Source organism: Stenella coeruleoalba, assembly GCF_951394435.1.
Source record: "Stenella coeruleoalba genome assembly, chromosome: 3".
Classification (NCBI taxonomy): Eukaryota; Metazoa; Chordata; class Mammalia; order Artiodactyla; family Delphinidae; genus Stenella; species Stenella coeruleoalba.
In genome coordinates this window covers 109,016,468-109,028,952 of record NC_137148.1, presented here as the reverse complement: position 1 = coordinate 109,028,952, position 12,485 = coordinate 109,016,468, and the positions used below count along the sequence as shown (strand labels likewise).

Genomic DNA, 12,485 nt, shown 5'->3' with positions numbered 1-12,485 from the left:
TTCCTGTTGGCATTAAAAACAGTGATGTGGCCCCATCCTATCCCTCTCCCTCCATACACCCCCGACTCCTCAGGCATGGTTATCTAGTCTTGCTGTCTCCACAGTGTCCAGGCCAGGCTGGGCTAGGCTAGGCAAAGAGAGGGAGGAATGGCGAGGGACCAGGCTGAGACCCAGAGGTGCCTGGGGCTCCCTGACCAAGGGAGCTCTGGGGGACTTGTCTCTACCTGGCCACCCGGCACCCACACTGTGGCCCTATAAACTGCCTAAACTCTCCTGTGACCCCCAACTCACCCTATGCTCTTAGACCTCCACACCCTTACTCCCTGGTGCCATCTGCCTGACGTCCTTCTCTGCACCTCTGGCTGCCTGATGAACTCCTACTCCTTTATCAAGCTCCCTGTGCATTACCTCCTGAGAGAAGCACCTCTGACAAGATCCACACCCATCCATCCATGGCTCTGTATGTAGTAACCCCTACCACACCATCCTGGGCCAACTGGACATGGCCAAGAGGCCCCCGGAGGCCTGACTCAGTGTCTCCCCAATCCCCTGCCCCAGCCTGGGTAAGCTGTGGAGGGTCCTCAGGGTGTTCGCTGAACTGAGTCAAATGCAGATTCAAGGCCAGGGTGGGAGGAGCAGAACCCCTTCCTGGAGCAAGAGGATTTGCACCATGGAGGGAGGTGGGCAATGCCTCTCTGAGTTCTCTCCTCAGGCGTTTGCCTTCCTGGCAATTTCTCTTTGCTTTATTTTTCTGTATTTCAAAGTTTATCAGTAAAGCTCATCTATGCTCTCTCATATTGCCCTCGCAGTAAAAAAACGATAATTTAAAAAAATTGAAGTATAGTTGATTTCCAGTGTTTCACGTGACAGCAGTTATTCAGTTTTAGTTTTATATACATATATTTTTTTCTTCTTTAGATTATTTTCCATAATATTTTTTAAATTAAAAAATAAAATTCCTGGTTGAGGTTATCTACTTTCCTGCTGAAGAAGCACCTTGGATTTGGGAAGGTGGGAACTTTGGCCTTCACTTGGACATTGTGGGACTGATGATGGGGCTTTGGTGCCCCCTTGTGGCAACTGGACCTATAGACCTGGCACTAAGGACAGTCTGGGCAGGCTCTGAAAAAAGACCTTCAGGAGAGACTCAGGCACCCCAGGGCCTCCTGTTGGGTCATGGAGTCATCAGCCCTCTCCCTGAAGGCAGATGGACATGATGTGAAAATACCCTAACTTGACTGGGAACTGACCACCTGTTGGTTCTGGGCCCCAGGACCAGGGCTGTGCTTGGGCCTGGTTGTGTTAGACCCAGGCAGGGTCTGAGGTTTGGGGTCAAGGATGAGCCTGAGTGTGCTGGGCTCATGTTCGTCCCACTTCAGCCTGAAGCAGGCTGGACTGCTGTACAAGAAGGGCAATTAAAAGCCCCCAGGAAACCTGAAAAGGCCCACCCCCTTCTCAAGCATGTCACCTCCACCGAGGTCCTGCCTATACTCCATGTCCTCTGATCTTTCTGCACCAAGTCTGTGTTGTCTGACCTGACCACTGACCCCCACCTCCTGCAGTCATTCGCCACTAACACAGGTTGTGGTTTTGGGATTTTGGGTTTTTTTAAAAATTTTTTTATTAACACAAATGGTAGATAGTTTCACACTGTTTTATATCTTTCTTTTTTCCCATTCTTAACCATGAAGTAGTTAATTTTATAACAAAATATACAGATATAAAGTGAGGGAGGTAGATAGCTAGACAAATACATAAATGTGCCTATAGTCAGAAACCAGATAGCATCCACTTCATAACTATGTTATTTAACAAATTATCTATTAAAGGACATATAGATTATTATTATAAAACATAGATCAATAGAGTAATAATTATTTGTGCTCATATATACACACGTATGTATATAACAAATAATCACAAGGTATGCCTATCACATTTAAGTAGATAATAGCAGCTTACCTTTCAAAGAGCTTGAAAATTTTACACTTTCATCAATAATAAATGAGAATGTCTCTTTTCTACAGTATATTCATTTTTAAGCACAAGGTAATTCTAAGTAATTTTTTAAAATAAAATGTGAACAATTAAAATACAACATTTAAAAAACTCTGGTATGTAGACAATAAGAAAAAAATGTGTACACTATGACAATTTCATGAGGTTTTTATTTTCAGGAAAAAAAATATACACACCAATGTAGGTTTTGAATTTTTATAAAGCCTGAGGAGGGAAGGGAGAGAAACTGAGGGAGAATTGTGGGCTTTTCCTTCTGTTCCATGAGTGCTCTCAGCACATTTCAGTCTCCAGGCACTGGCTGTTGTTCCCTCTTTCCAGAGTTCCTTCCTCCCTGATTGCTGCATGGCTGGCCCTTTCTTGTCATTCAGGTTTCAACCTATATGTCCCCTCCTCAGAAAGACCTTCCCAGGCCATTCAATCTAAAGCAAGCTCCCTGGATACCTTCCATCTGTCTAGTCACTGCCATATTCCCAGTGTCCAGTAGAGGGCCTGACACATAGGTGTTCAGCACCCAAAGCTCTTATGGGACTTGTGAGGAGTCAGAGAGGATGACATTACTCCTTAGCATGGTGACAGGAAAGTTTGCTCTGCCTCTTCTCCCCTGAACCCCCAGACTGGAGGAAGTGCACCTGGGCAGAGTGCAGGGGAACCAGAGAGGGAGGCACTCAGAGCTAAAGGGTCAGTGGGACCCCAACGGTCAGGTGGCAGACTGAAGCCACATTCAGTGATGCCCCAGTCTCCATCATTCAGGTCAGTCTGTGCCACCTCGGGGCCACACTGGCTGTCCTCCCAGTGGGTCCCTGCCTACGCACCTGTTTCAGAGAAGAGCTCTGTCCTGGAGTAGTGTGGATAACCCAGAGGTATGCAACATTTGAGCTGGTCTTTTTTTCCTCCATGTATTCATTTTTTCTTTCTCAATAGGATTCCAACTCCCCCTAAGCACAGACACTTTATAGTAAATTTAAAAAAAAAAAAAGAATTACTGCACACATTTTCGCATCCTTTATAAGATACAGGAGACTGTTTTTGTCTGACTTGTCTTTACTATGTTATTTCTTGTCTACTTTAATAAGAAAGATTTCAGTCTGATCTAATTCAAAAACTACATTGCACCTTCTTTTTCTCTACCTTCATTCATCCCTTTAATGACTATGCATTAGAAAACGTGCTGGAAAAGGGCTCTTTAAGTAATCAGAGTGTTACTTGTTACTTCAAGTAGTTAACAGCTTCTTTAAATGAACCTGGGCATGTTGAGTCAGGATCAGGGCATGTGAGGCTGAGGTTACAGTGTGGGTAAAGGTTTAGAGGTAGGAAGCAAGGTGTGTGGTTCCTCTAGGAAGCCACAGCGCTTCTGTTACCTGGAGCATCAAGGAGGTAGGTAGCTGTGGGAGAAAGGACATAGAAGCACTGGATGGAACCAGGACTTTTATGCTACCCTAATGATCTGGACAAGGTCCAGAAGACCCTGAGGACTGGAAAATGAAGTATAAACCAACATGGTCATATTTGCATTTTCTAAAACTCAATCTGGCTCCCCAGTGGACCACAGATTGCCAGGGTGTGGGTTCCAGGCCCATCTGGTGGTAGGGAGGTGTGTTAAATCATCAGGCAAGAGAGTTACTAAGACCTGAGTAAAAATGAGACACTAGCAACAAAGCATTTGTTCAGAAAGTGTGGTTTATTTTCACAGATGTATAGAAACCAGTTTAAAACCTGAGGTACAAATGAACATGCCCCGAAGTCCCCATCTTGAATCTTTTTCAGAAAGAGCAAGACATGGCTCCTCTGCTAAAATAAATACCCTTCACATTGCACAAGGTAATAAATAAATACATAAATAAATAGTCTCAATAAAATAAAAATGAGAATAATCACAGAAGGACAAATGGGGGCTGCACATTTCAGGAATTAGGTAATTAACAATTAGTCTGACTCCACAGGAGAAAATGAAATGCTTCCAGTCCCGGACTATGCGAGAGACATCCAAGAAACTTAGGACATCTGCTGTTACTGACGTTCCGAGGCTCCAGAGAGGGAGCTGAGCTTCCGACTTCAGACGTTAGGGCTCTATGTGTTCTTACAATTCAGAAAGTCTCTAATGGCAGACAGATATTCCTTCAGTTTCACCCGGAAATCACCCAAGTTATCCTTCTCAATAAGGATTGGCTCTTCCTGTAAAGAAACCAAGAAGGTGGCATTAGATGGAGCCAGGTTGGAAGGTGGATGACAGGCTGGGGTCAGGTCATAGCTGAGGGCATCACCTGCAGGGACATCTAGGGGGCAACTTACCGTGGACGTGGTTGTGGGCAGGATTGGCTGGATTTCCTGTGGGAAGAGACCGAAGCAGACAGTCAGAGACTTGGCTGGAAAAGAAGCAGGACCTGCTACCCTCCTCCCCAGAGGCAGGGCAGGGCCAAGGCAGGAATGACAAAACCCTTGACAGCTTCACATACCTTAAGATTTTTCTTGATTTTCGAATCCTCTCCAAGGGAATTTGTGGCAAATGTCAGGAATTCTTCCAGGTTTGACATCCAGAGCCTTGTGTTCTAAGGGGACAAAGCATTCATGTAAGTGGGGAAAGGTTGGAGAGTGTCCTTCCCATGGCTGGGCTGAAGTCATCCCCACAGTTTTCCAAGCGTGCTTTCAGGGACATCCCTGGACAATCCCCTCCTTGTCCCCTTCTTGCCCCAGGTGGGTCCCTGAACTGCTCTGAAGGGCACAGGCCTAGAGGTGAGTGCACACCCCAGGCAAGCCTTATGTCACCCACATCCCGAGCCTCCTGTGAGCTGCATGAAGGGCCTGGGTGGATCTTTCTGCACTTGGGGAGAAAGAATTTCCCAAAACAGGCTCTAAAAAGGCAAAGGGTTGGCCAAGGGAAATATTTGCAGCAAGAGGCCTTGACTGAATTAAGGGCTCCTAGAAATCAGGAAGACAGTCACAGAGGCCCCAGCATGGAAACGGGTGCAGTGTGTGAACTGTGAGTGCCTAAGAGAGGGGGAATACAAATGGCCAGTAAACTCAGGAGAGATTCCATCTCTTGTTTTACCCAAATAATGCCATGCAAGCAAAAGTGAGATAACCACTTTAGGAAAAATAGCTATAAATGATGATAACTAGGGCTGATCAGAGTTGAAAATACGACAATTATTCAAGGAAAAGGAGGGAAGCAAACATGGTCCTGAGGGAAATTTTAGTCTGCCAGCCCAGAGGATGCTCCACTGAAAACTGAGCTTAAAACCTGTGATATTGTTCATCTAGAACTGCCTTTTCATTTTGTAATTTAAAAAGAAATCATTTTCATTATTATAGCCATGACGGGGGAAATGTGTTGAGCAGCTGCTAAGCACCAGAGGCTGGTCTGGGAACTTGACACACAGTGCATTTAATCCTCACAACAACCCCACTGAGACAGGTGCTGTTAACCCTATTCACAGATGAAAACACCGAAGCTAGTCAAGGTGAAGTGACATGCCTGAGGTCACCCAGGCAGGAGGTGAATGGGGACCCACCCAAGTGCACCCATGTGTGGGGCTGAACTCTTACCATCAGCCTCCTCTTTTCGTTTGAGTTCAAGAAGTCCTGTAGGGGCAGAGGGAGAGAGCCCATGAGTCCTGTTGGCCTGAGGCACCTGCCAGCCCTTCCCTGCCCCTTGCCAACCTTATCCCAGCTACTCACTTCTGAAGCCACAGGTAGCTTGTCTAGCTCATTTATAATTTCCCGGATCAGGTTGAGTACATAGCATTGTTGGGTTCCTGGTGTCTTGACCGGTGCCCCTTGTGCCTGAGGGGTGTGAAGTGTGAGCAGGAACAGGAGCCAATGCAGGATGGGGAGGCTGCGCATGTTTGGGCTGGCAGGATGGGTTCTGTCTTGTCCGGGTCCTTCGTGGCATTATGAAGTGTCTGAGACAGCCGCCGTCTTTTATGCAGCAGGCCCGTGCCGCGGGCAAGCGGGGGTGTGGCGGGCAGGCTTCAGAAGAATCTTTATCTGACATGGAACCTCCATAGCAAACCACAGACTTATTCATCACTTTTTAGTACTCAAAATCAGTGAAACTTGGAAAAAAAAAATTACAAGGTATCTCCTCATCTTGCAAAGGAGGCTAAGAGACAGGCAGGTCACTGGGCAGAGTGGGGACAGGTAAAAGGACCTGTCTGACAGGGGAGCGGCCCCCTGACTCTGAGCTCCCTTGAGCCTCCTGCCCAGTGAGACCTGGTCCTGCCATCCCCTGGACAGCCCTGACCCTCTGCTGCCCGCCCCACCTGGCACTGCCTGGTTCTGCATGGGTGGCCAGGTGAAGGCCCAGTGGAACAGGCAAGAGTTTGTCTGGCAGCCGGTCACATGGCTAACCATCCACCTGTGGGCTCGTCCACTGAGAGCACATCTCTTGATACCCACTCCTAGCACTGAATTACTGGTGTTAAAGCCCCCAGTGGTTTGCCTCCCGGGCTTTGGGCAGCTTCTCCTCTACACTCTCTATTCCTGGTGGGTGGCAGATGGAGCTCAGGCACCAGACGCCCGTTCTCTTATTGGTGTGATAACAGCACAGCCCAACTCTGCCCTGTGCTGTGGGATGTTAGCCCCTGGTGGAGGCCTGGCTGCAGGCCCTGGGCAGTCCCTCTGGTAGCACAGAGGAGCTGGGCTCAGGGGCCCGTTGATGGGGGCCCTTGAGGAAGATGTCAGTGGGAAGTAGGAGGAGGGGGCTGGCCTGGGTAGGTTTAGGTGGTGGGATTGACAAGGTCTGAAGGGCGAGGGAAAGGAAGAGAGGTTTCATGCTGGGCCTCTGGTGATGCGGTCCAGTGACCAAAGGAGAGAGTTGTGTCTCAGGGGTCTGGATCCCAGTCTGTGCTGAAGTGTGATTTGGCAGATGCAGGCCAGAAGGAAGGGTTTGCTGAACAGGGCAGAGGGCAGGGATAGACCACGGGAGAGTCCACAAAGAATCAGAGAAGCAGCAGCCAGATGGGAAGCAGGCAAACTAGGAAGGTGGGAGGCTTAGAGGGCAGACCCTGAAGGAAGAGGTAAACTGCTGCCCCATGGGGCATGTCAGGCCCTGACACAGGCCCAGGGCAGGGGGTGTTGGTAAAGGGATAAGTGTAACAGGGACATGGGGAAGAGTTCTTTGAGATGATTGGGGCTGTGGCGGTGGGGGAGAAGAGAGACAGAATGGAAATGCCAGGGGCTGGGGTGCAGTGTGATATGATCCGTGTGGGGAGATGAAGGATAGGAGGTTATGCTGAGGCGGGGGAATTTGGGTGTTTCAGGCTTCTGAGCAGATGGAGATCTGGTGAAGACAAGGACCAAGATGTGGTTGCAGCAGAGGCAAGTGAAGAGGCTGTGATGCAAGGAAATAATGAGAATAATGCCTGTGGCCGATATACGTGGCTCCTAGCTCAGCCCTTGGATCTGGGCCCAGAGCATCCTCAAAAAGCAAGGGGAGTGTCTCAAAGGCATGAGTGAAATGAGGCAACAGAAACAAGTAGGGAGCCTTAGGACTGGGTACCCACTAAGAACAATTCATTCAACAAACTTACGAAGCACTTGCTTTGTGCACGCACTGTGAATAAAGCAGATACCGTTCCTCTCCTTAAGAGATGCACCATCTTGTGGGCAGAGATAGACATAAAGCCTTCCTACTCAGCTTGGACCTCGGACCTGCAGCTTCACCATCAGCTGGGGGCTTGTGTGAAGTGCAGACCCTCAGACTTCACCCCAGACTTTCTGATTCAAAAATTGCCTTTTGACCAGGTCCTCAGGTGATTCACATGACATTTAAGAAGCTCTGATTTAATTGCCAAGATATGGAAGCAACCTAAGTGTCCATCAACAGATGAATGGATAAAGAAAATGTGGTACATATATATACCCAGTGGAATGTTACTCAGCCACGAAAAATAATGACATTTTGCCATTTGCAGCAGCATGGATGGACACGGAGGGCATTATGCTACGTGAAATAAGTCTAACAGAGAAAGATAAACTGTATTGTATTACTCATATGTGGAATCTAAGAAATACAACAAGCTAGTGAATATAACAAAAAGGAAGCAGACTAACAAATATAGAGAACAAACTAGTGGTTACCCGTGAGGAGAGAAAAGCGGGGAGGGGCAATATAGAAGTAGGGGAGTAAGAGGTACAAACTATGAGGTATAAAATAAGCTACAAGGATATGCTGTACAACAAGGGGAATATAGCCAATATTTTATAATAACTATAAATGAGTATAAGTTTTAAATTTTGTGAATCACTGTACTGTACACCTATAACATATAATATTGTACATTAACTATGTTTCAACTTTAAAGTGTGGAAGAAAAATAAGAATTAAAAAAAAAAAGTTCAGATTTAAAGTATTCAGCTCAGGCAGGGGTGGGGGTTCATGTCCCAGAGACCCAGGGCTGCTTAAATACTCAACTGTGGTTTGGTATTACATTCTGTATAAGAGTTTTGAGACCTGTGCACACACACACAAAAATGTGATTTCTTATAGAGAAAAACCTCTTTTTTACGTAAATGAGCTTTTTGAGGGAATTTTAAAGCTATGGAGGCCGAACATTCCTGCAAGCCTTCTTAAACAGTCCTGACTTCACGTTGTATTGTAGCAAAGAAAAATTCTGAGTAGTGTTATTGTAAATCTTGACCTTTGTAGTTTGCCTCTTGTTTAAAAAATAGTTATAAAGTCTATGAAAGGAGGAGGAGGTTTAGGCTTCATGCTAGGAGCCCTGGAAGCATTGTGGGGTTTTCAGCCAGCGACAGGTGTGGTCCCTGGAAGGTTTGGGTCCCAGGAAGCCCAGTCTAGCTACTGTGGGGAGAATGGCTGGGAAGAATCAGGACAGCAGGTTGGCCAGCGCGGAGGCGGGGAAGTTCTCTGGACCACAGATAGTGGGAAGGCTGGAGCTGGTTGATTCTGGTGGGGATGGAGAAAACCAGATGCAGGTAAAGACTCTAACAGCTAACTTCCACTGCCGGGCACAGAGTTCTTTTTATGGGTTAATTCATTTAATCCTCACAATGAGCCTGAGGCAGGGATGATTATGATCCCCATTTTACAGAAGAGGAAACTGAGGCTCAGAGAGGTTGAGTTCATGCAGCTAGGAAGCAACATCGCCCAGGGCTGAAAGCAAGCAAGTCTGTCTGACCCCAGAGGCTGAGCACCCACCATGACAGCACTGGAAAGTGACAGATTAGGAGGTGATGCCAGGTGGCGGGAGGGGGCAATAGGGTAAAGATAAGATGTGGCCACTGGGATTGTTGACAAGGAGGCCACTGGAGCCTCTGGGAGAGCAGTTTTAATGTATGGTGGGGGCAGAAGCCGGTGGTAGTGGGCTGAGGAGTGAAGGAGGGTGAGACAGAGAGGGCAGGCAGCTCTTCGAAGATCTATTCTGAAGAGAAGGAGAGGAAGGCAGCTAGAGGAGTCAAGGGGTCAGAGAAGGATCTTTCCAGGCAGGGAAACTCGAGTATCTCTCTGCTGGAGATGAGCTGGGACTAGGTGAGAGACCTGGATGTTGGGCCAGTGTAGTGAGTGCCTGAGGGGGACGGTCACAGGGAGGGCTCCCGACATCAGGTATCGCAGGCCCACCTGAGCAGAGAGCTCAGGGGAGGGCTGCCTGGGTGGGCCCAGTCTGGGAACGTGCACTGGGTTTGGTGGCAGGAGGGGACAATGGCTTCTGTCTTCCCCGGGAAATAGGAGGCCAAGTCAGCCATTGAAGAACGGAGGGTGGCATGGTTGGGGAATGTGAACTGACTGCTAGGGATGACCTTGAGGGGCTGGCATCCAGGGGTCAGAGGGTGAGGAGGTTGGGACAATCCAAGGCTTTGCTGGGCTAGAGTGTAGAAAGGCATGCCCCTGAGGCAAGGTGAAGGGGCCATGGGAGGAGGCCATGAAGGGCTGGGAAGGAAGCAAGGATGGCGCATTTGTGCGAGGAACAGAGTCACATTCCTCCAAGCAAATGTGATTCAGAAGGGCTGCCCAGCTGCCCCTGTGGAGGACAGGTGGGAACCTTCCACAGAGCTTCTGCAGCTTCTCAGGGGAAGCAGGCAGAGCCTGGGCCTCCTCTAGGAGTCTCCTTTGAGGTTTGTCTTGACTCTAAAGAAGCTGCTTCAGGTGAAATCACAGGAACCCTCCTTTCCTCCCCTGCAGGCCACAGTCCTGCCTGACCCCCTGGGTGAGGCCTGGCCCCCTGTAAGAAAGTGATCTCACCCCAGGCACCTGCGTCAACCCAGCCCAGGGAAAGCTTCCTCCACAGGCTGACTGATTGTGATCACAAAGGGAAATGAACTAAGGGTGCCCAGCCCTGGGCGGGCACAAAGGAGGCCCTGCTAGAGCTGGGGCAGGAGAGCCAGCCCAGAACTGCTGCCTGGGGTCTGCAGGAAGAGACCCTGTGAGTTTCAGAGTGGGTCCTTGGGCCCCGTCCTACAGACCCCTGCAGGCCTGGCTTGGTCCCGCCTGTTGCCCAGATACATTCAGAGTGGGGCACAGTGTCCGTGGTCCTGGCCCCTGGGGCCCATTCATCCAGAGGTTCACTCCTGTTCCTTCCTGTCACCCCCATGGGCCTGGTGGAGTTACTGAGTGCCCATCACTGGCAGGGACCCAGGGCTCCATCATCATGACTATCTCCTCTGTCACCCTCTCCATGGCATCATGTGTCAGATTTAGTTTCCCCATGACCTCACTTGCACTTTCACTGGTGGCCCTGACCACACCTCCTGGTTTTGCCAATACAGAAGGCAGCTCAGGGCTCCTGGCTGGCCAAGCAGTGTCATCAGTTTCACGTGTCCACCTCAGCAGAGAGTGCAGGAAGGAGCCTCCTGGGTGGGCTCAGATGGAGAGGACCAGCTTCCTGTCCCACCCAGCTCTGTACTCCTTCCCTGGGGCCTGTACAACCTCAACCTGTGCACCCTCAGAATTCTAGCCCATGCTGCAGGGATGCAGCCTCCTTGGGGCACACCTGTGCTGAGTGGACCTCCTCCCCAAGCTCAGTCTAATAGAGAAGACAGATGGAGAAGCACAGTTTAGGATGATAAGCCTGGTGGGGTCAGGGGTGGGGTAGGAAAGGGAAGCCCAGAAGCGGGGCAGCCTCTCCCATCTGGACTGTGGGGGAGGACTGGAGGAAGGGACATCTAACATCTCAAGGATGGTCTGGAGCCAGGCAAGTTGCAGAGAAAGTGCTCCCAAGTAAATCTGGGTTTGGGGATGCAGATGTTCTGTCTGTTGACCTCAACCCTACTAGCCATTGCTCCAGTATCCGGGGAACTGGGGGTGGCCATGTCATTCTTGTTATTAATGTATAGGCATTTGGTGCCTGTCACTCTCTTGTTGCTCACCTGGAACACAAAGACTTGGAACATGCGTTCATTCCTACTGTGTTCATTATATTTATCTCAGACAAAACCAGGAGCCAGGGGAGGGACAGGCATATAGGGCCCTCAGCCCCACAGTCCCCATTCTCAAGGAAGCTGCCCCAAAACTGTGAGGTGACAATGTGGGGACTTAAATGCTAGTAACACAGTGTTCCAGGCTCTTAAATCATATAGTTGACCCTTGAACAACATGGTTTTGAACTGTGTGGTTCCACTTATACATGGATTTTTTTTAATAAATATATTAGAAAGAATTTTGGAGATTTGCAACAATTTGAAAAAATTGACAGATGAGCTGTGGAGCGTAGAAATATTGAAGAAATTAAGAAAACAGTGTGTCATGAATGCATAAAATATATGTGAATACTAGTCTATCCTTATGTAGGCATAAAGTGAGTGACATTTAATATAAAATTAATAATGTGTTAGTTTTCTTACTGTTTTATAACTTTGCTTTCAAAGAATCACATTATGCTACAGTATGCCTCTCTCTCTTGTAATTGGAGAAATTTCGTATCAGCATATTGTCACAGATTGGTGGATTTTAAAAAATATAACAATGTTTCCAATACTGTATTATGAATATGACTGTAATACAGTATTCCATGACAGTTGTATAACGATTTATTCATTAGTGTATAGGCTAGGCTACCATGAAGCAATCCTGTTGATTACACTGGGCTACAATAAAGCAGTCATATTGCTGCTTCTTCATTATCAATGCATGAATCTTTATACCTTTAAAAAAGTATGAATTTCTTTTTCATATTATCTTTTCATTTTTGATGTCTACTGTTAGTAATACACATAACATCTACAGTGTTTGGTATCATATAAGATAGCATTGTTGTAGGTATAGGTACTGACAGGCAGACAATTCATCTTAGAAACACAACATAAACTTGTGGAATCAATAAATACGGTACAGTACTGTAAATGTATTTTCCTTATGATTTTCTTAACATTTTTTTCTCTACGTTACTTCACTGTAAGAATACAGTGTATAGTACGTATACAAAATAAGTGTTAACTAACTGTTACGTTATCAGTAAGGCTTCTGGTCGGCAGTAGCCTATTAGTAGTGAAGTTTTTGAGGAGTCAGAAGTTAC

General features: G+C 47.7%; 1 protein-coding gene across 11 annotated transcripts in view; it reads left to right on the top strand.

Moving 5' to 3' along the window:
- The window catches only part of LOC307184606 (uncharacterized protein), a 225,105-nt gene that overhangs the window by 162,276 nt on the left and 50,344 nt on the right, over positions 1-12,485 (top strand). The gene's annotated exons all lie outside the window — the stretch shown is intronic.